The sequence below is a fragment of the Pleurodeles waltl genome, chromosome 10 (assembly GCF_031143425.1).
Source record: "Pleurodeles waltl isolate 20211129_DDA chromosome 10, aPleWal1.hap1.20221129, whole genome shotgun sequence".
In the NCBI taxonomy this organism is placed as follows: domain Eukaryota; kingdom Metazoa; phylum Chordata; class Amphibia; order Caudata; family Salamandridae; genus Pleurodeles; species Pleurodeles waltl.
Window position 1 is genome coordinate 1076101176 of NC_090449.1, and position 22556 is coordinate 1076123731.

General features: G+C 46.2%; 1 protein-coding gene across 1 annotated transcript in view; it reads right to left on the minus strand.

Moving 5' to 3' along the window:
• The window catches only part of LOC138262262 (trimethyllysine dioxygenase, mitochondrial-like), a 304888-nt gene extending 284149 nt beyond the window's left edge, over positions 1-20739 (minus strand). Inside the window, exon 1 of the mRNA XM_069212135.1 lies at positions 20621-20739. The gene's annotated coding sequence lies outside the window, so the exon portion shown is untranslated. The remainder of the gene's footprint in view (positions 1-20620) is intronic.
• Positions 20740-22556: the final 1817 nt, after the last annotated feature.

Sequence of the window (22556 nt, forward strand, 5' to 3'; positions counted from 1 at the left end):
CACAGAGACCTGTCATCAACCACAGAGATCTCCCACCTCCCACAGAGACCTCTCTCCGTCTCTGGAGATCAATGTTTACCATGTAGAGATCAATGTTACATCATTTTCAGCAAGTGGAGGCGTCTCCCCACCCACAGACACCAGTGCTGTACAGCAGTTAGAGGGCTCCTGTCACCCACAAACCCCTGTGTTATTCTCTGTAGAGCAGTGAAAAGAGGCCCCCACCCACAGATACCATTGTTATACCTGAGCATCAGTGGGAATGCGGCCCCAGCCTGAAGTGCGCTCGGGGTCTGCGCAGGCGAGAGAGTACAGAGGTGAATTCACAAAGAGTGATGTGTTGAACCCAGTACTGTTTGTAGGTGAAGTCTAGTACTGAGTGCAGAGTAAAGCACCGTGTACAGTCACAAACATGCAGGGGACAGCACGCGTGCACTCTCTGCTACGGAGAGTTCCGCCGCGGGTCTTATTTCTGACAGACAGAGTGAGATCAAATGTGTGCAGACATCATTACAGCCTTATTTACAGTGCTTAATTTGTAAATAAAATGGTGCCGGTGCTCAAAGCCCTCCTCTTAAACACGCGGCTGCTGCAATTAAATGTGAGAACAGGGAGTACTGAGGCAGCGCAATCCTGAAGACATCTCGGGCCTCTTCAATCCATTTAAAACCCCTCCCTGTCCCTTCAGCTCACGCTTGCAGCTTTCTGCTTTCTCCCACTGTGAAGCTTTTTCGCGTTTCTCTTCCTCTGTCTTTCCCAAATGTGTCTTTAGCTCGCTGTAAATTCTTGAGACAGAAGAATAAGCGCCGGCCCTCAAAAATAAGTGCTGGTGCTCAGCACCGGTTACAACAAGCACAAATTAAGCACTGCTTATTTAAATGCAGGATGGGTCGAAAGGCAAACAGCCAGCGGTGGCTCTTCCGTTTGGTCGGAGGAGCTTGTCCCCGCGCCCCAGGAGCACATCAAAGGTGAAAAATAAAATGGTATTAAAATGGATTTAATACCATTTTCTTTTTCACTGCGCCCCACCTGAACAGTGTTTCAGGGCGGGCAGGGGCCATTTCTGCTGACTGGCAGCTGGGGAGTGGTGCTCATTCCGGTTTAAAGTGCGCATGTCTCTTTGGCCGGTTGTCTTGCGTCGGTCAGCCTGCCATACACACTTGAAACCTCTCCATCCCGAACAGTCTTAGACACCTGGGTGGAGGACAGACACAGGACCGCACTGCTTGAGGATGCATCAAGGCAGCTGGCTCCAACCAATCCTGGCGCTTCTGTCATGCTCTCAACATTGCCGATAGCAAGAGAGCAGCATCTGCATTGGTAGAGGAGAGTTGAATGAGGCTCCAGGAGTCATCCTCGGATGCTTGACGCACTGACAGGCACCTCAACTCCACAGCTCTCCAACAAGGCTCGTTATAAACAAAACACTGTTAGGGAGCCAAGGTTGAGAGCTTTGGCATTGAGCTTAATGTCATTGTGAGTTTATCACATGTGTCACTGGGTTATAATATTCACTTCGCTCTCCAGGGCCCTCCACAGTTAAATGTCACCGCCCGCCACTGCACACAGCTGGAGCGCATGACTCCATTCAGGATGGCTGCATCCTGGATGAGCTCTAGGAAAATGCAGCCTCTTCAAGAGAAAAAGAGTACAATATTCTTCCAAAAACCTTTTGCAATGAAAGGACGTAAACATGTTTGCTGAGGAGGGTGAAGCCATAAATTGCATTTAAATATAAGCATGCCCGGAGGAAGAGCCTCCTACAGCAAGGCTGTTCTAGTCACAGGGAGCACTCCAGCTGATCAGAATACCTCCAGGAACACATTTCTGTTTGGGAACTGCACACTTTTCTTCGAAAATGCAATGTTTAAATGGAATGCCACCTCTTTTTGCTTGTTGGGCTGATGTGAGAAAATCATTTACCCAGGGGCAGATTTACCAAAGTGTCATTCAACACAGAGCAGCAGCCAACAATGACGAGTTACATGACTGGGTTGTGGCAGGAGAGTGCCATCCAGCGATGGGCCAATCTCCTCTCCTCTCCCTGGCACCGGCGCAGAACTTTGCTGCCGAGACCCATGCACACACCTATGCAGCACAGTGCAAGGCTGTGTCTATGAGCGTTGCGTAGGTTTTGTACTGGAAGGGTACCCATTCAGTACAAAATCCTATACCTCGATAACTTTGAAAACTTTTACTACTTTTTATGTGCGCTGTACATTGCAGTACACATGCAAAGTTGGAAAAGAAAGGAGAAATAAAACATTCTCCTTTTAACACCTGCTTTCAAATGACATTAATTTTTGATGCAAAACCGTGACTGACATTTTTGGTAGATAGGGCTTTACCTCAAAAAGCATGGTGGTTGCATGGAATGCCCATGTAACACCCCTTTGATGCTAAGAAACGCAAAGCAGCACATTGTTGCTTTATGTTACTTTTAGGCAATTTCCAGTGCAAAACTAATACAAAAATATTTTGTGCTGGTTTGCTTCCCTTTTGTGATGCAACATCTTGGTAGATCTTCCCCCAAATATCTTTTGCTTTTTTAACTTCGCAGTTCTCCTGATTTAGTCTTGCAATCTCCAAATGTGCAACCTCAAGCGCAGCCCTTTTTATGAGACTAGTTTACCTTATTGGAAATATTCTCACATACTTGGTAACTTTTCTTTTTTTTTTTGCAACAATTCTTTATTGGTATTTAGCGGCGCTTTGCACACAGTGCGCAGTCCAGTAAACAGCAAATAGTAAATTACACTTTTTAAGCTGAGACACTTCACAGAATTACATTCACTCAATCTGCAAAACATAAGTCAAACCCAACGACATGATGCAGGATGTAGGATGTCAGGCACCCGCTGAAGAAAGATGGACCACGGCATCCACATCCATTCAAGGGGCTGCCTGGCAGCTGTGCAGTTGGCCAACTGGCACCTTTCCATGTCAAATCGTCTTGTAAAGTGCTGCTCAATTCTGATTACCACTACACTTAAGTGCTTTAATATCTGAGATTTGCATATGATTGTCCAATCTGTGCTCTCACCTGTTAATAAAATGGGGCCGGATGTATCAAAAAAGGCATTTGCGATTCGGAAATAGCGATTTTTAAGAAATCGCTATTTCTGAATCGCAAAATGCAATGTATCATATTTGCGATTCGGTAATAGCGATTTCTTAAAAATCGCAAATGCTATTACCGAATCGCAAATTGCGATACCGGCCCCATTCGCACCAAGGGAGCCTTTCAGGGGGCTATGATTTGTCTTATCCCAAGAAAAGTTGTGATTTTAAATTTTGAAAAAACTATAGGTCAATGTCATTACTGAATACAGACTAAAACATTTTGGTGAAGATCTTAGCCCTGCAAATTTACCCTTTTTTACCATCACTCCCAAGGATGGAGCAGTCTGGATTTGTGAAAACATGTTTCTCCTCTGATAATGCTTGAGCTTTCTTTAACGTCTTAACTAAAGCTTAAAACACGTCTTATCCTCTCTCTGCAATAACATTAGATGCTGAAAAAGGGTTGCCACTTTATCTTTCAAACATTGAAATGGTTAAATTTTTTACCAAAAGTGTTAGATCCTATTGAGTTATCATATACTGCCCGTAGACCTGCAATATCTGCAAATAGTATTTCATTAGATTATTTTCTTTTACAAAGAGGGGTAAAGCAAGGATGTCTCTTATTGCCTCTTCTTCTCATTATGGCCCTTGAAACTTTTATTTCTAAAATCAGGAAAATTACAAATATTTCCAGATGCAATAAAGTTGCTAATTATCCAAAGCCTTCAGTGTATGCAGACAATATTCTCCTTTCTCCGATCCTGCTATTTCCCTGCCTGGATTTCTGGGGCAGTACAAGATTTCTCACTTATATAGGATTATAAAGCCAACTCATATATATTGGAGATATTACTTCTTAACAGACTGTATACGAAGTAATCATTTACTTCCTGTGTTTTTTCCTGGAATGCAACCAATGTTAAACATTTAGATCTGTGGTTTTCTACTTCCATTAAAGAAGCTGGTAAAACAAACTTTGAAGAGTTATTAAACATATTTGATAAGGTGATCTGAGGTTGGAATCTGTTATATTTATCTTTGTGGGAAGATTAGGCTGCATTAAAGTTATGTTACTGTCATTTGTATTTGTATTACGCATGACTCCAATATCCTTACCTATTTTTTTTTGCAATCTTTAGACGTTTGACTCTAAATTGTCAACGTTTTTTAGGAGATGAGAAGATTTCTAAGATTGCTGTCTTGAAACTGAAGATGAATGTACAGGATGTTGTATTAATTCTACCCAATTTTAAACAATATCACTGCTTTTAGTTTAAGATGGTCTTCTCACTGTTTAACACTTGACACTGAATACTTACGTCCACTATGGGTTAATCTCAGCAAATCATTTATATCTCCTGTGTCTTTTCTGAGATATTGTCCTTCACCAAAAAGTCTGCTTACATCTCTTATTTGTCTTTGTCTTTACTTGTAAGATTTTAAGACTATTTGTATTCTCTGGTAATAGGAGGAGAATGGACTTTATCAATTTTGCAATTGTGGTACAATTATGATAATCACATTAAAATTAGATTTTTTTTTAAACGTTAAGAGATAAAGGTCTTTTGAGGATTCATCAGTTACTGGAAAATGATAATGTCCATCCTTATCCAGAGGTTCAGAAAACCTTTATCATACCTAACTCATATGAAAGGAGATACTCTTTGATCAGTATAGGGAAAGGTGCGGAAGACATTGTGACGCGAAGGGTTAATTAGCTTGAACAGTGTAGATGAGCGTGATGCCTGCCGAAGCCAGAGCAACGTGGAAGAAAATTCACGATGTTCGCTTTCAAGCTTGTTTTCTTTTGACATTCCGTAGATAAACGTATTCGCAGCTGCATGTGTGAGAAACAGGCTGTGAAGGAGATTCAGTCTCAACCTTGAGAATGAGACCACAGTAAAAGATGGAATGAAAACAATGGCCAGGGAATGGCAAGGCAGCCAAGAGACATATACTGATAACATAGCTAGAAAATACTGGAAGGGGATAGAATCCAAGCTTCAGGTTATTTAAACACTGAAAGGCGAGTGAGGGAATTTGAAGCTCGCAGATGGAGTTATGAAACTGTCAACTTCAGACCCAGAGCTGCCTCCCTGTTTTGCTGTTCCAAGACCGTGACGCTCGAGGGGGAGAGAGGTCCAAGCGGGCGGTAGAGGGCTTCCCAGCATTCGGGGACTAAGTTCCACCCAGGGATGAAAGGCTTTTTGTTTCTCTGCTCTATTATTATGATTGATTATTATGCTTGCACTGTGTTTATAATCGGAGAAATTCAGCTTGTTTATAGTTTTTCTGCCTTACTGAACATCGTAGTGTGAGTCTGCCACAGTAATTGAAATATGCACTTTAGTGTGCAATAAATCAAAGCTTATCTGAAGTATTCAACTCGTTAATATTCTGCTCTCTGAACATCGTATCACATTTTGGTATACAGTTATTCCAAGTTTATATCTGTCAATGAACGCTTTGCTCAGATGTATACATAGATGCTTTTTGTAGTGTACATATATATATATATATATATATATATACATATATATATATATATATATATGCTTTTTTTTTTATTTGCTATTCTTACTCTGTCAATGAACTCTTTGCTCATACGTATACATAGATACTCTCTGTAGTGTACATATATATAAATAGATGCTTTTCATTGCTATTCTTATTCCACTATTGTTAATGTGCTAAATGCCTACATTTACCTGAAATTCTAGTAAAGCTAAATTGTATTCATAATTGGCGTGTGGTCCTTTATTGAGCGTCCTTATTGACTTATACCGAACAAGTGTCAACCAGCCACCTGGATAAGATACTCTTAATTAGCGAACGCTATTTCCAATTCCCTCTCCACAATCTTAAATGCTGATGAGACTCATCAAGAAGCCACAAATATACACCAATTGCTACTCTCTCATTCAAAAACCTCACTTCTCTACAAAGCACTGCATAAATCTTTTATAACTAGAATCAAGTCAAAAACAGCTCATTTGGGAGGATGATTTTCATCTGTAGATGGTTAAAGTAAGATTTGATCGAAAATAAACAAGTTGTCTTGTGCTGCAAACACTACTCAAACTTTATAATTTATATACAACATTTGTTAATTACTCCTGTTTCTATAGCAAAGGTGAAGACTGATGCTCATACTAAATGTTAGTCTTGTAATGAACCTGGGAGTGATTTAATGCATCTGTTACTTGTGTGTCTTCCTAGTCATGACTTCTGGCAAAGGTATGAAATTAAACCAACCATATCTTTTGTGTCAAGATTGCTTTTAAGTTTTGCAATATGTTTCTATGGAGATCTGCTGATATGGTGAATCATTGCCAAAATGAAGCCTTGATTGATTTACCAATTGCAGTGGCTATTCAGCAGATAAATTCAAATTGGAAAAATGCTACCAATGTCAATCTTTGGTTATGGTTAATCACAAACTAGTGTGTAATTGAAGAATGTCGGCGCTATTATTTTTGTTGTACTGCTTATTGTTCACAATTCACGGTTAGTTAGCCTGGCACCTCTATGCTCCCACAAATGAAGGGTTAGTTATGTAGGAGCTACAGATAAGAGGTACTTTTATTACCCAGTTTAACAACTGTTGGCATCTGTAGTGTTAAAGAATGAGTTAGTCTTTCCAAAGTTCGAACTTGAAATCTGCATCTCCCTCCAATTGTTAACAACCATTGACAATTCTAACAGGTCTGACTTTGGTTGCAGGGCTATTGACCCTGACAAAGTTTGTTTCTTTCCCATAAATCATAACAAAACTCATTCCAAGATGACTGTACACGTGTCTATACTTTTTTGCATACATATGAATTCTAAAACATCTATTTTGGAATGCCTTTTGTACTTTATCATTAGTTACATTAAATACATTTCAAGATAGGTGATTGCAGCGTTCTTGGAGCTTTAAATTAATAATACATCATCCCAAAAGAAAAGATTTTTGGTAATGCGAATAGCTCTGTGGCCAAGTCCAAATATGGCGGCTTTGCCAATGCTTGTTGATGATAAGGCACCAATTGTTCTTATTTTAGGAGTGGGTCAAACCATTAAAACCCAGTGCAATTTTTACAGAGTCCTTAGAAATGACATGCACAGGTCATTACTGCATTAAGTCCCATCTAATTTCCTCCCCCTTTACTCTGCTCTCTCCCATCGATTCTCTCTGTTCTTATTCTCTTTGCCCCGCCATTCCTCCACTCCCATTTACTTACTATAGATTTCCAGTCTCATTCTCACTTTCATGTTTTACCTCTCCCAGTTTCCCCATCTCCTTTTCCTTTGCACCCTCAGGTTCTTCCTCATTTGCTGCCCTGTGTAATCCTACCTCCATCTTCCCCTTTATTCTCCTCCTTTATCATTCTTCCTTCTTTCTTCTGCCCCTTTATGTTGCTTCAATCACTTCTGTGTCTTCTTCCTTTCTTCTCTTCTGCGCTGCACCTCCTTTCTCATCCTATCTCTTCTTTCACTCTCATCTCCTTTCTATTCTTGTCTCCTTTCTCTGTGCACATCTTTCTGTCCCTTATCTTTACTCTTATGAACCATAACATGACAGTAGAGCTAGTGCACTTGGATGAGAAAAGCTACAGCTAGTTAGAGAGTAATGAAAAGTCTGGGAAGGGAACACTATGGGGCCGATTACGAGTTTGGCGGCCACAGGGAGGTTGCCACCTTACTGATGACCGTCCCGCTGGCCCCATTATGACTTTTCCTCTGGGCTGATGGGCAGAAACGAAGGTTTCCACCCGTCAGCCCAGTGGGAATGTGGCGACAGCTTTGTCGCCGGCTCGTAATCGACACCACTGTTCCCGACGTGCTGACGGCGGTACAGGTCTGAATCAGCCAGGGGGGCGCTGAACTCAGTACCGCTCTGCTGATAACGACCTGGTTCTCTGCCATGAAACGTCTGGCAGAAAACAGGTGCAGGTGGCCATGGAGGGGAAACCTTGTGGCATTTGTGCTCTATTTCAAGCTCAGTCAGCTGCCCTTTGACTGACTTCACCCACCTACAGCACACAGGTTGACATGGATTACGCATTATGAGGGTGCTGCGGTCATGCGTAACAAGGCCCTAAATGCCTTTAGGCGTAGGGTAGGAATAGAACTGGAAAAAGAAAGGCTTAAAGCTGGAGATCACATATGGTTGGTAAATAAACAAAAGGCATCAAATGTGCAGCCTGGATGGGGCTTGCAGTCCTCGCCTGTTGCTATGTTTCTATGGCGCACAATAAAATATCTCTATATGTGTGCTAAGCTCTTCCATCCTGTGGCGATGTCCACGTGGCCTTTTCCTCTGGTGTGTTCCAACTCATGTGTTGTGTGGTCATTTCCTGTGGTCTCACGACCAAGTCAAGGCCCTGTAATGACATTTCCTTTTCATGTTTGAAATCTGAAAAATCCTACCTCATTTGGTCACAGAATGTTGGGTGAAGGCAGGCAAAGGGTATCTCTGGAAAAGGAGGGATGTGAAGAGGTGGGGTGCTGGTTGGTTTTAAATAAGCAATTACTTATCATTCTTTTTCTTTCTTTTACAAATTCTTAAATTTTAAGGTATGACCCAGCGTGCGTGATTAAGCTCGAAATAGAGCAAAAATTCAAAGATGTTGGGAACATTGGTCCCCAAAATAGCTGTCACCTGGGGCCCCATAAATTCATAAAACGTCCCTCTGCTAGCCCTTAAAGAAAGCCCAGTGAGTAAAAACTGCAGGAAATGGCAAGCATTGACAAAGCCAATTGGTTTCTTTTGGATCTATTGTCAATTTCAGTGCTTGATGATGATGCTGTGAAGCACTGGTAAAAAGCAAGATGTTTTTTTGCCTGCTGTGTGGCATCATTAGCAACACAAAAGGATGATGGATGGAGTGCTGAACAATGCAAACCCTCACCCCCAGTCACAGATCTGGGTTTAATGCATCGTTCTTTTGCTCACTGGGGGGTGAATGTTTGACATTGTTCAGCATTCCATCCATCACTTGTTCTTTTTGCATTTGTCGCCCCAAGTGGGAATGGTATGCCCAGACATGGGTTGCGTGCTCCCCATGCCATTGGAATCAAGCTAGCCTGGCTGATGAAGGGTGATACCCTGAAACCGGTCCCAGGATGCTTGTTTCCAGTCCAGGGGAGACCTGGGTTGGCAGTTCAGGCTGGACTGTTCCCAAGGGGAACAGGGTCAAGACTCATTTGCATATAGCTGGGTCCAAACTGGAACGGCATGGGTGGCAAAAAACGATGGATTTAGGCCCAGATCTCTGTACTGGGTGTGAATGTTTGGCATTGTTCAGCATTCCGTCCATCACTTGTTCTTTTTGCTGCGTGTGGCATCAGCAAAGAAAAAGATAACATGCATTGTGACATGATGCATGCACTGGGCCAGATTTACAAGAAAGAGGTGCATCGGTCCTGGTGTGCCACTTTTCTTGTGTGCCCCTACCGCCACCTAACACCATAGATGCACCGTATTTACAATATGGCGCACCATGGCACATGTTAGGCCAATAGAGTCCAAAAAATCTATACTATTGTGGCGCTTTGCTGCACTAGCGTAAACAAATGTGACACTTGTGCCGCAGAGTGCACGGAGGCCCACTGATTACAACGGGTGCGTCCTCTTAACACCTACATCGAGCAGGGGTTAAAAAGGCGCCAGAAATGGCACAGTAAAATCTAGTAGATTTCAGTGTGCCATTTTTGCGGGCCTCCTAACACCAGGACGCCCCCCCCCTTGCATACATTATGCTGATGTAGGCATAATGTGCAGCAAGGGGTCGCAAATTGGTGCAATGCATGCATTGCGCCACTTTGTTAATGTGGCAAAAAAAATGCCTCCTTGAGCCACATTAGTGTAACAAATTACGCTAATGTGCGGCAAGGAGGTGCTAGGGCCTTTTTTTTTTTATTCAGTGACCCAAGATGGCAGACGGGACTTTAATCAGTACATTAAAAAAAATACCTGCACAAAAGTGTATTTAAAACAAAAACAAAAAAAAGCAAAGTAGTCAGGCAGCAAATCAGAGCTTGGGGGTCCCCATTTTTTTTTTTTTTTTATTATCACGTATGGAGAAAGGGAAGGAGAAGGTGGGAGGGTATCAACAGAGAGCGGGTGAGAGGAACAACAGGCAGAGGAGAAATGGACAGTGTAGAGGAGAATTTATAAAAATTACATAGAAAATTATGGAAGAAGAACCAATGGACAAGGTGGGGAAAGTGAGAAACGTGGACTGCATGTTGGTGCTAGTTGGAAAACAGCAGTGCTCGAGGGGAAGAGCAACACAGGGCACTTTTGGAGGAGGGGGCAGGGATTCGGTGAGGAGGAAGATGCACGTGAGGGAGAGATCCTGAAAACACACACAGTCTCATGGAGTACTTGAAGAAAAAGAAAAAAAGGAGTTCCCTAAGTGTGAGTCGTGGAAGGATCTCATTAAAGAACAGATACTCTGGGATAGTCGCTAGCTGCTAATACTTTGATGCTATTCAATCGCCCCTGAGGTGGCCACGTCTCCTCACACCTTCCGTTTTAGCCCCCCGCTGCAGTGCGCAGATTGACATGGGGATTTCTTAAGATCGGATGAGCTCTGGCAGAGAATACTTGAGCGCCAGGGGGAGACCGGCGAGAGTAGTTTAGGTATGAAAACAGTAGTGGTGCACTAAACTCGTTGATAGAATTTGGATTTCTAGTTGGCAGAGGTATGTCCTTTGTCCAACCAGGAACCACAAAATCCTAGTCAGGGTAAGTCAGATACACACTAAACGGTAACCTGTGCTCACCTTCTGCTAGCCTGGCACAGAGCAGTTAGGCTTAATTTAAAAGGCAGTATGTAAGGTATTTGTGCAACACTTCAAACAGTAAAACAGTAAAAAAACACACAAAAACCACCAAAAGTGGTTAGAAATATAGAGCTTAATCGTATGAGTAAAACAAGACCAAAATGACAAAAAGCCAATAAGTAGAAGTTGAGATGTGAATTTTTAAAGAATAAAATGCAATATAGTACTTAAAAGCATAAAGTACAAACCGGGGCTACTTGTTGTGTTAAGGTAATATTCAAAGGTTTAGGCTGACTGCAATTGAGCGTCCATCAGAGTAAGTCCCAGGTAAGTCCTGCTGAAGCTTTATCTTCTCAGAATTCAGGGAAGAGTCCTGCTTGAGAGAGAGAAATTCACCGGGAGCAAGGAGAGAGTCGCTGGCTGAGGTTCGCGGGTTCAAAGAGTTGGCCGGGTATAGCAGACGGGCAGACTGGAACCTCCTGGTCATGAGAGGGGAGGCTTGCTATGCAAAGAGACAAACTTTCTTTGGCTTGTGCGGATTCTTCGTGCGAGCAGTGCGGTTCTGGAGCGAGCTGGCCCATTAGCGGTCACGATAGCCCAAAAGATGGATTTCAAAAGCCACAAAACCACTTTCAAAAGTCCAAAATTGGAGGGGCACTTCTTGGGGCTCAGGAGCTGCTTGAAGACGGGTCCATGAGCAGCAGCAGGCAGCAGGTCAGCTCAGTAAAGCAGGACTACAACAGAGCTGCCGCTCAGCAGACTAGCAGACCTTCCTGGCAGAGTATCCACAGGTCAGAAGTGTGCTGAGTGGGTGGTGTCAGAGTGCTGGGGTTAACATAGCACAATCGCGCTCGGTTTCTCCGTTTTCAATTTCAGCGCGATTGTGCTGCGTTTTTCATAGTGCGATCGCGCTGCGCTTTACATAGTGCGATCGCGCAGCGTTTTTCATAGTGCGATCGCGCTGCATTTTACATAGTGCGATCGCCCTGCGTTTTACATAGTGCGATCTCGCTGCATTTTACATAGTGCGATCTCGCTGCATTTTACATAGTGCGATCGTGCTGCGTTTTACATAGTGCGATCTCGCTGCATTTTACATAGTGCGATCTTGCTGCATTTTACATAGTGCGATCGTGCTGCGTTTTACATAGTGCGATCTCGCTGCATTTTACATAGTGCGATCGCGCTGCGCTTTACATAGTGCGATCTCGCTGCGTTTTTCATAGTGCGGTTGCGCTGCGTTTTTCATAGTGCGATCGCGCTGCGTTTTACATAGTGCGATCTCGCTGCATTTTACATAGTGCGATCGTGCTGCGTTTTACATAGTGCGATCGCGCTGCGTTTTACATAGTGCGATCGCGCTGCGTTTTACATAGTGCGATCTCGCTGCGTTTTACATAGTGCGGTCGCGCTGCGTTTTACATAGTGCGATCGCGCTGCGTTTTACATAGTGCGATCGCGCTGCGTTTTACATAGTGCGATCGCGCTGCGTTTTACATAGTGCGATCTCGCTGCGTTTTACATAGTGCGGTCGCGCTGCGTTTTACATAGTGCGATCGCGCTGCGTTTTACATAGTGCGATCGCGCTGCGTTTTACATAGTGCGATCTCGCTGCGTTTTACATAGTGCGGTCGCGCTGCGTTTTACATAGTGCGATCGCGCTGTGTTTTACATAGTGCGATCGCGCTGCGCTTTACATAGTGCGATCTCGCTGCGTTTTACATAGTGCGATCTCGCTGCATTTTACATAGTGCGATCGTGCTGCGTTTTTCATAGTGCGATCTCGCTGCATTTTACATAGTGCGATCTCGCTGCGTTTTACATAGTGCGATCTCGCTGCATTTTACATAGTGCGGTCGCGCTGCGTTTTACATAGTGCGATCGCGCTGCGTTTTACATAGTGCGATCGTGCTGCGTTTTACATAGTGCGATCTCGCTGCATTTTACATAGTGTGATCGTGCTGCGTTTTACATAGTGTGATCGTGCTGCGTTTTACATAGTGCGGTTGCGCTGCGTTTTACATAGTGCGATCGCGCTGCGTTTTACATAGTGCGATCTTGCTGCGTTTTACATAGTGCGATCGCGCTGCGTTTTACATAGTGCGATCACGCTGCGCTTTACATAGTGCGATCGCGCTGCGTTTTACATAGTGCGATCTCGCTGCATTTTACATAGTGTGATCGTGCTGCGTTTTTCATAGTGCGATCTTGCTGCATTTTACATAGTGCGATCTCGCTGCGTTTTACATAGTGCGATCTCGCTGCATTTTACATAGTGCGATTGCGCTGCGTTTTACATAGTGCGATCGCGCTGCGTTTTACATAGTGCGATCGTGCTGCGTTTTACATAGTGCGATCTCGCTGCATTTTACATAGTGTGATCGTGCTGCGTTTTACATAGTGCGATCGTGCTGCGTTTTACATAGTGCGATCTCGCTGCATTTTACATAGTGTGATCGTGCTGCGTTTTACATAGTGTGATCGTGCTGCGTTTTACATAGTGCGGTTGCGCTGCGTTTTACATAGTGCGATCGCGCTGCGTTTTACATAGTGCGATCTTGCTGCATTTTACATAGTGCGATCGCGCTGCGTTTTACATAGTGCGATCGCGGTGCGTTTTACATAGTGCGATCTCGCTGCGTTTTACATAGTGCGGTCGCGCTGCGTTTTACATAGTGCGATCGCGCTGCGTTTTACATAGTGCGGTCGCGCTGCATTTTACATAGTGCGATCGCGCTGCGTTTTACATAGTGCGATCGCGCTGCGTTTTACATAGTGCGGTCGCGCTGCTTTTTACATAGTGCGGTCGCGCTGCGTTTTACATAGTGCGATCGCGCTGCGCTTTACATAGTGCAATCTTGCTGCATTTTACATAGTGCGATCGCGCTGCGCTTTACATAGTGCGATCGTGCTGCGTTTTACATAGTGCGATCTCGCTGCATTTTACATAGTGTGATCGTGCTGCGTTTTACATAGTGCGATCGTGCTGCGTTTTACATAGTGCGATCTCGCTGCATTTTACATAGTGTGATCGTGCTGCGTTTTACATAGTGCGATCGCGCTGCGTTTTACATAGTGCGATCTTGCTGCATTTTACATAGTGCGATCGCGCTGCGTTTTACATAGTGCGATCACGCTGCGTTTTACCTAGTGCGATCGCGCTGCGCTTTACATAGTGCGATCACGCTGCGTTTTACCTAGTGCGATCGCGCTGCGCTTTACATAGTGCGATCACGCTGCGTTTTACATAGTGCGATCGCGCTGCGCTTTACATAGTGCGATCGCGCTGCGTTTTACATAGTGCGATCTCGCTGCGTTTTACATAGTGCGGTCGCGCTGCGTTTTACATAGTGCGATCTTGCTGCATTTTACATAGTGCGATCGCGCTGCGCTTTACATAGTGCGGTTGCGCTGCGTTTTACATAGTGCGATCGTGCTGCGTTTTACATAGTGCGATCGCACTGCGTTTTACAAAATGCGATCGCGCTGCGCTTTACATAGTGCGATCGCGCTGCGTTTTACATAATGCGATCGCGCTGCGTTTTACAAAATGCAATCGCGCTGCGCTTTACATAGTGCGATCGCGCTGCGTTTTTTCTTTTAATTTATGTGGCAAGAAAAGTCCGGTTAGGAGTTTACAACGCTAATAGCTCTAACTCGAGCAAATGCGAGACCCGTTGCATTGCCAATGCTTGTTTCATTTGTCTCTCCAGTTCAAGGCAGCTGCATTTAAGGCGACACCACTTCTTTCTTTTGTCTCTGCTATCCACGGCGGAGCTTGTTGGTATTTACATTTTCATTCATGGCGGCTGCATACAAGACTTTCCCTCTTGTTTTACGGGGTTGATCTCACTGGAAGCGTTCCGGGGAAGTTTTTAATTCATTCACAAAAAACTTTGTGGGACTGTGCCCATGCGTTGCTTTGTGAGGTGCCTTATTTCCCTTTTTAGCCCTCCCACCCACGTTAGTATTTCGGAAATAAAAGCCGTGCTGCTGTGCCCTGTCTCTGTCGCTGAAGTGTCAAACGCGTGCAGCGTCTCCTGGCTTTCTGTGGTGCCCAAGGGCACACGGTGTGAACGCTGGTTTATTTTCCCCTCACCCTTCCTCATAACGGCGGCTGCTTTTCCCAGGACAGTCGCTGCCTGAAACAGTCAGTTTATAATAACCTGCAAGCGTGTTGGTACTGACACTGCCAAGAACTCCCATATCCGCCTTGGTCTCCCTCTCTTAAAAACGCACATATCAGCCTTGGTCTCCCTCTCTTAATAAGGTACATATCCGCCTTGGTCTCCCTCTTTTAAAAAGGCACATATATGCCTTGGTCTCCCTCTCTTAATAAGGTACATATCCGCCTTGGTCTTTCTCTTAATACAGCACATATCAGCCTTGGTCTCCCACTCTTAAAAAGGTACATATCAGCCTTGGTCTCCCACTCTTAAAAAGGTACATATCAGCCTTGGTCTCCCTCTCTTAATAAGGCACATATCAGCCTTGGTCTTCCACTCTTAATAAGGCACATATATGCCTTGGTCTCCCTCTCTTAAAAATGCACATATCAGCCTTGGTCTCCCTCTCTCAAAGGGCACATATATGCCTTGGTCTCCCTCTTTTAAAAAGGCACTTATCAATATTGGTCTCCCACTCTTAATAAGGCACATATATGCCTTGCTCTCCCTCTCCTAAAAAGACACATATCAGTCTTGGTCTCCCTCTCTTAATAAGGCACATATCCGCCTTGGTCTCCCTCTCTTAAAAAGGCACATATATGCCTTGGTCTCCCTCTCTTAAAAAGGCACATATCAGCCTTGGTCTACCTCTCTTAAAAAGGCACATATCAGCCTTGGTCTCCCTCTCTTAATAAGGCACATATCCGCCTTGGTCTCCCACTCTTAATAAGGCACATATCCCCCTTGGTCTCCCACTCTTAATAAGGCACATATCCCCCTTGGTCTCTCTCTTAATAAGGCACATATCCCCCTTGGTATCCCACTCTTAATAAGGCACATATCCCCCTTGGTCTCCCACTCTTAATAAGGCACATATCCGCCTTGGTCTCTCTCTTAATAAGGCACATATCCGCCTTGGTCTCCCACTCTTAATAAGGCACATATCAGACGTTGTCTCCCACTCTTAATAAGGCACATATCCGCCTTGGTCTCTCTCTTAATAAGGCACATATCCCCCTTGGTCTCCCACTCTTAATAAGGCACATATCCGCCTTGGTCTCTCTCTTAATAAGGCACATATCCCCCTTGGTCTCCCACTCTTAATAAGGCACATATCCGCCTTGGTCTCTCTCTTAATAAGGCACATATCCGCCTTGGTCTCCCACTCTTAATAAGGCACAGTAGTCTTGGTCTCCCTCTCTTAAAAAGGCACATATCAGCCTTGGTCTCTCTCTTAATAAGGCACATATCCCCCTTGGTCTCCCACTCTTAATAAGGCACATATCAGACGTTGTCTCCCACTCTTAATAAGGCACATATCCGCCTTGGTCTCTCTCTTAATAAGGCACATATCCCCCTAGGTCTCCCACTCTTAATAAGGCACATATCCGCCTTGGTCTCTCTCTTAATAAGGCACATATCCGCCTTGGTCTCCCACTCTTAATAAGGCACAGTAGTCTTGGTCTCCCTCTCTTAAAAAGGCACATATCCGCCTTGGTCTCTCTCTTAATAAGGCACATATCCCCCTTGGTCTCCCACTCTTAATAAGGCACATATCCGCCTTGGTCTCTCTCTTAATAAGGCACATATCCGCCTTGGTCTCTCTCTTAATAAGGCACAGTAGTCTTGGTCTCCCTCTCTTAAAAAGGCACATATCAGCCTTGGTCTCCCTCTCTTAATAAGGCAAATATCACCCTTGGGCTCCCTCTCTTGGTGAGACTCAGTCTTCGTCTCCCTCTCTTAAAAAGGCACATATCCGCCTTGGTCTCCCCCAGCCCCCGTCTCCCTCCCTGGGTGAGACTCGGTCTCGGTGCTCGGCCTGAGGATGGTGCAGTCCTGCTCTGCCCAGGGCGCATCGCCGGGGCCCTTTGTTACCAGAGCGCCCACCTTGTTATCTACAGATATCTCTTGTTTTAACTCAGTCTGGCCCGTAAGGATCGCCAATAATAAAGATATTGTTGCGCTTGGGCTGTGCCTGGTTGATTGAAAGGTGTGCACGTTTCATTGCAGACACGGCACCCACGAAGCCTCTCTTTGGGGTGACCATCCTTCTGGGCAGCACGCGCCGCTGGCGGGGATAAAGGGAGCTCTGAAGCCCTTCTCCGGCTTCCACCTGCCATAAATAACCTCTTAAGCGTCCACATGTATGTTGGGCTCAGCGCTGCATGTAGCAGGCATTACTATGTGCACCCCCGTCCTCCACACGTGTGTCCCACTGTGTGATGCATGGCCAGCAAGGCCCGCCCCGGAAACGTTTTCATTTACAAAGATGGGCTTCACCTTATTCAAAAAGTTGTACATATGTCGCCAACGTCTGGGCTTTGCTGCAACATTTATGGTTATTTCTGTGTAGGTTTTCTACCTTTTAATGCTAAACCCGCGTTCACATCTTCCACACAGAAACCTCACATCTCTGTGAAAATCAGGTCCTTTGTTAGACGTGCGCTGCAGGCGCGGAGTTTGTCTGAGAAATAATACTTTTACCCACCAGCTCCCCTCCCCGCTGCTCTCCGACCAGTTTGCAAATATAACTAAGAGCGGCTCAGTTAATGTTTCATTTTGTCTTCCTTGACATGTACCACCCAAGGCCTAGCACAGAGAGCAGGCGGGAACCATGCCCTGTGTGGCAGGGGTTGCACTTCAGCGATGAACTTGTTACTGTGAAACATGGAAACCAGAGTTGTAATCCCAGCTTCTCACCCTAAGGCAGTGTGTGATCCTCGGCAAGTTACTTCATCCGCTTTAGATCCCCAGCCTTCTCCCCATTTCCAGCTCTTTGATATACCTAAATAATTAATATTAACCATATATGCAAGGCCACTGGAGTTATGAGGGAGGAAAAAAGAAAATTATGAGGCAGGGTTGACCAATTTATATGGAAAGAAAAGTCCATTTATGAATTTACAGCAGAGGTAGCTCTAACTCTCGCAAATGTGCGACCTATTGCATCGCAAATGCTTGTTTTAATGCACTTCAACCGCTGCTGATACACCCAGTGGACTCCAGTGACCGGCCCCCAGGTCACCTCACGCACCCTACAATTAGTGCGGAGGCGTGGTAGCTCCAGGCCACACGTCCACCTCCCTGCGTCACATGTGCACATTCTTCGGACACACCTGTTTACTGCCTGCACTTGCGGCTCGGTGGTAAATGTCACTGACAGCTAGCGGCCACGGATCCCACAGTCCTGCCCTGGTGAGCTTAGAGTGCAGAACGCAAGTGAGCTAGGGCTTAGCATGAGCAGGGGCGGGCGAGCTCCAGATTTCCCAACAAGCACGCTGGCACATAATGTTAAACTTAGGCCTGGGCGGAGTTCGCAGAGTTCTGGTACGCTGTACTTCGCAAAGTGCTGAAAAAGTCTGCCGCACTAGGCAGAGTTCCGCGAGCGGCAGAGTTGGTTAAGGCGCGCTGTTCGCACTGATCTTCAGTACGGAACATTCTCCAGCGCTGTAAAATCAGTGTGAACGGCATCACCCGGAGCGCCAGAGGGCACCAACTTCTTTTGGCCACTCGAGTAGATTTTCTGCTTGAGCGGCAGCTTCCTCAATGCGAGCGACGTTCAGAAATCTCGCACGCACTCAACGTTGGCGAGCGAGAGAAAAAAACTTCACTCTGCGTCACTTCGATGAGTTTTTCGGAACTCCGCGCGGAGTGCAGAGGGGGAAAACTCCGCTAACTCCACCTGTGGAGCAGAATTCTCCGCCCACCCCTAGTTAAAATACAGAGCTGTGCTCAACTTTGTATGTTTCAGTGAGTTGGGTCTAGCTTGCTCCAAAACAATCAAAAAATAAATAACTAAGGAAATAACTGTTGGGGGGGTTTGTTTGTGTGTGTGTTTTTAAGTAACTATTACAGTTTGAGTGTTCAGGTAAATTAATTCGACACCCTGCCATGACCATTTATCAAGGACACCCCTTGAAAGGTGGGGCCCCAGCCATACAGCACTTTGTCCCTCGTTTAAGCCTCTCTGGCCAGCCCCAAACATGGGGTGTGGTGGGTCTGAGGGTGCAGATCCTAGGAGACATTTCTGGGCGCCTCTGTCCGGGGTCACACAGGACAGTCACAGAGAGGAGGGATGAGGGTGCGGGGTCATAGGATACATTTCTGGGCGCCTCTGCCCGGGGTCACACAGCACTGTCACAGAGAGGAGGGCTGAGGGTGCGGGGTCATAGGAGACATTTCTGGGCACCTCTGCCCGGGGTCACACAGGACAGTCACAGAGAGGAGGGATGAGGGTGCGGGGTCATAGGATACATTTCTGGGCACCTCTGCCCGGGGTCACACAGCACTGTCACAGAGAGGAGAAGGCGCCGGGAATGTAGAAACGGAGGTGCTGAGGGCGGCTCCGTCACCAAGACCTGTGTCTTCCACCTGTGTGATGGTGGAGGGTGTGGGGCCAGGTGTCCTGTTACTGCTGTCCTGTAAATGAGACTCAGTGTCCCAGGAACCATAGCGCCTCTCTCTTCTGACTGTACCTCGAGGAGCGCCCTCCAGACCAGGTGAGCCAGAACACTTTACATTCCATTTACATAGCGCTTCCTGGCTGGGAGGTGTCTCTCTCTCACCTACAGCCACCGGTCCTCCCTCGATGTCTCGGAAGATGGACCACCGTGGCGGGTTCCCTATTCCTTCATCACTGTGTCTCTTCTGCACAAGATGCTGACACTTTCTTGAAGAAGAGGACACTCTCCAGGCCCGTTGGATGGGGTGAGCGCAGGGGCCGCCTCCTGCCAGGGCCACTGAGCTGTGTCCTGAGCCCCCTTTACACTGGATCCTCTCGTGAAAGACGCCCAGTGTCTCCCCTCGAGGCCTCGCACAAAATTAGAATGAGACGGAAGGGACCTGCGTCACGCAACTGTGGGAGAAGGAGCGCTCTGCCGAAGATCACACAGTAACTGCAGACGCTGGGATTGGTAGCCTGGTCTTCAACCAAGGGTGGGCACCAGACCACATCCTCCTCGCTGCATTCGCCCGGTGACTCGGTGAGGGTCGGGGGCTGTGCAAAGATGCCAGATATCGGAGACATGAAACGCCCTAAGCCAGTGAGTCCTGATAGACGGGCGGCCACCTAGAGTTTGCAAAACTTACAAGGGGGCATTTGGGCTTTAAAAAACAAAAGTCAGGGCCTGCCTTAGCGCTGGTGGCGCCCTGTGGACTAAGTCTGTTGGCGCTCCCCCGACGACCACCTCCTCCAGGGATTCCCTCACTACCACCCTTTAACAGTGTCCCTCAAAACTTCCATCTCTCGCCAGGTGGAACATCAATCACCAGGGTTATCTTGAAATTTTTATTGTTGCCTGAAAATTGCTGGAGGCAAGGAACACAGCAGCAGGTGTTTTTAAAACATACTATACTTGCAAATAGGGCGCACCTCCCCGAAGTCAGCACCCGGTGCGGTGGCACCGGACGCACCGCCCTAGAGCCGGCCCTGCCCACAGTCCCCAGTGGCTTCTACAGTAACCGCCCCTCGACCTTAGGTTTTGCTGTAGACTAACCTTTCATCTTTTCAATGTGAAAAAAGTACTTAAAAAGGTGAAAGAGCCCCCTGTGCCCCCCACAAGTGACCTCACCTGAGTGAAACAGCCCCCTGTCTCCCCCACAAGTGACCTCACCTGAGCGCTCTCGCCTCTCCGCCGCTGCTCCTCGTGCCAGGGGCCGTGATGGACTGCTGCACAGGGCGCCCAGGGCGCCACTTATAGGGGCATTGACAGCATGGGCTGTGAACTCTGCCTGCTGCTGGCACACTGCCCAGGCCACGCCTCCGGGTGCTCACAACAAACACGGCAGCGCCTGGAAGCGCTCCAGCGCTTCTTCATGGAAATTGTCCCCATCAGTCCTGGGGTGATTCATGCGCAGGTCTGCCGTATCCAATGCCATCTCGTTTGTTCTAAAGTTATATATCTGTTTAACTTAGTCATGGTGCCCTGCAGCGTGCCCTCGGTATCCTTCTGTTGATTGTTCTGCCATTCACAGTGTCTTCTGCCCAGTGCAGCACCCAGCTGGGGGCAACTGCTCAGCCCACTTTAGCCACTGGGTGACTTAGTGTAGGCGAGGGCATCCTTCCCTTTCACAAGAAGCTCGTCCGCACACAAATGAGTTCCCCTCAGCGCGAGGGACTGCTACATCAAATGTGTGATTTTTTAAATTAAAAACACATTTTTGCCTTCAGCATTTTTTTACGTTGGCTAAGATCTGGCAGACCCACCAATAATAACATTTTGAAAAAGCTATGACAAAAAAAATCGAGCACTGACTCAAAAGTCTGGCAGTTAATGCCAGAGTCATTGGCTTTGCCAGTGCCATTTGGGGATGCCACACAGCATCAGTACAAAGAAAAATGTTTTTTGATGAGGTGGTAAATAATACCTAAAAAAAAAAAATACCAGTAAGTCGCCTAATGGTGTAATTTTGCATGTACAGCATAATACAACATTCAGAGAACTACACGAATTGTGGCAGCTACATTTTATGTTGCCCAGGCCTGCTCAGACCCAGATTGATCTCGACCAAGGAACAAGGTGGTCCACAAAGTACTTGCAGCATTGCTGTACAACCTCCTGCCTGGCACCAAGCCTCCCAGAGGAGAGAGCATCACCTGCTGTCTGCACCTTCTGATGGAGGAGCTGGAGATCCTTGAATGCACAGACATCTGCCTGCTGAGAGGTGGAGGAGCTTCCCGGCCATGCAGAAGGACAGACTGTCCAGGAGGAGAGGCCCATTTTTGGAACTAATGACTTGTCTGGCAATCATTTCTAGTGGATACGTTTTCTTGTAGCTGGTTACTCAATTTCACAACTTATTACCAATGACTGGTCAGAAGGAAAGTGAAAAGAGGAAGAACTGTAGGTTGGTTTGGGCGGACTGAGAGGATTTGACTTAGGTGTCTTGTCGAGGGTCTTGCCTTACGAATGCGTGACTTCAGGCCCAGACCAGCCCAGCGAATGGTACCACCTTTGCATGGTGAAGATAAGCAGTCCTTCTATCACCTGCGTGCAGATGTGCTCACCAAGTGTATCTTGTCCTGATGAATGCCCTGGGCCTTGTATCAGTTATAGGCAGAAACGTGTCGGCAGAAAATTGGATGCAGTGGCCAATGTAGCCAGAACAAATCCTTTTGTTTTTAATATTTGTATGTACACCTAGGGTGTCCACCAATAAAGGGAATCCCCATGAGTTCATCCTAAGCTATTTTAAATTTCTGGATCCCTCCTCTATCCAGCTTTTAACTTTATCTAAGAACTTTCTCACAATTTGGAGGTTGCGTCCGCCCTGTTCAGCAGCCACATTACATGCTGAGACTTCTCCATCCAGAAAAACTGGATCTGGTTTTGCAGCCTGAGGTAGCTCACGCGGAACAATTCCTTGTTCCGTTTTTTCACTGCGACCTGTTCCCTGGTGTTTGGTTGCGTCAACTACTCAGGGACGTGCAGCATGTCACCTGTTCCTTCTCATCTCCCACGGGGGGTAAATATACAAGGAATAAACAGCCTCTCATTTAGAGAAATGATGGCCCATATCTATGGGAAAATCACGGAGTACGACGCCGCG